Raw genomic sequence first — 806 nt, 5'->3', positions numbered from 1 at the left:
GATATCCGAAAATTTAATTTTTATTTTTTTCAAATATTCGAAAATATCCGATATATCCGAACTGCTGCTATGATAAAGGGTAAACCTGAAAAGGACGACTACGATAAAGGTAAATGGCAGTATAAGATTTGTAAACACACCCATGAAGATAGCTGATGTTAGACCTGAACTTTTAGTATACAGATGTTGTGGTACCGATAATGAAACGGGCCGACACCGTCCGAATAGTTCAGTACCGATACCGGAATTCGTTTTTATGAATTTTAATCAATCTAAAACACATGACAATTGTTGCCGATATCGCATCGGTATGTAATGGACCGAACCGATACCGACCAAAGATCAACAACGTAGCTCAGTAATCCCCCTTAGTTTCTATCAACTTACCATAAGTTACTTTTTAACAATTATGCAGAGCATTCGACATGTTTTTTTATTTACAATTTAAAGGTAAAATTGTAATAATAATGAACAGTTAATCTCTACATAACAATAAAAATACTTTTCTTGAAAGAGTGCGTTTGCCGGGAGTCGAACCCGGGTCTATTGCTTGGAAGGCAATTATCCTAACCGTTGGACTACAAACGCTTGATGTTTAGTTCATCATTATTCTATAATGTATCCTTTCTCTCTAGCACAAACTTGATACGGATATTTTAATTTTTGTATAGAGTTTTGCAAGGGTTTTGATTCTATGGTTTCGAACTGTATCATGGAGGGTTATGGACTTTTGGGTATTAAAGTAGTAGCATTGTATTCTAGATTTAAATCAACTTCATTTGGTGGATAGCTATGTAACATATGCA

The 806-nt window shown here is 34.6% G+C and overlaps 1 non-coding gene across 1 annotated transcript; it reads right to left on the bottom strand.

Annotated features, from left to right (window-relative positions):
- Nucleotides 1-516: 516 nt before the first annotated feature.
- Nucleotides 517-588, bottom strand: TRNAG-UCC. The gene has a single exon. It is a non-coding gene; the product is annotated as a tRNA-Gly (tRNA).
- Nucleotides 589-806: the final 218 nt, after the last annotated feature.

This window comes from Helianthus annuus, chromosome 6 (genome assembly GCF_002127325.2).
Source record: "Helianthus annuus cultivar XRQ/B chromosome 6, HanXRQr2.0-SUNRISE, whole genome shotgun sequence".
Taxonomy (NCBI): Eukaryota; Viridiplantae; Streptophyta; class Magnoliopsida; order Asterales; family Asteraceae; genus Helianthus; species Helianthus annuus.
Note: the sequence above shows the minus strand (reverse complement) of the source record. Positions and strands in the feature narration are given on the sequence as shown.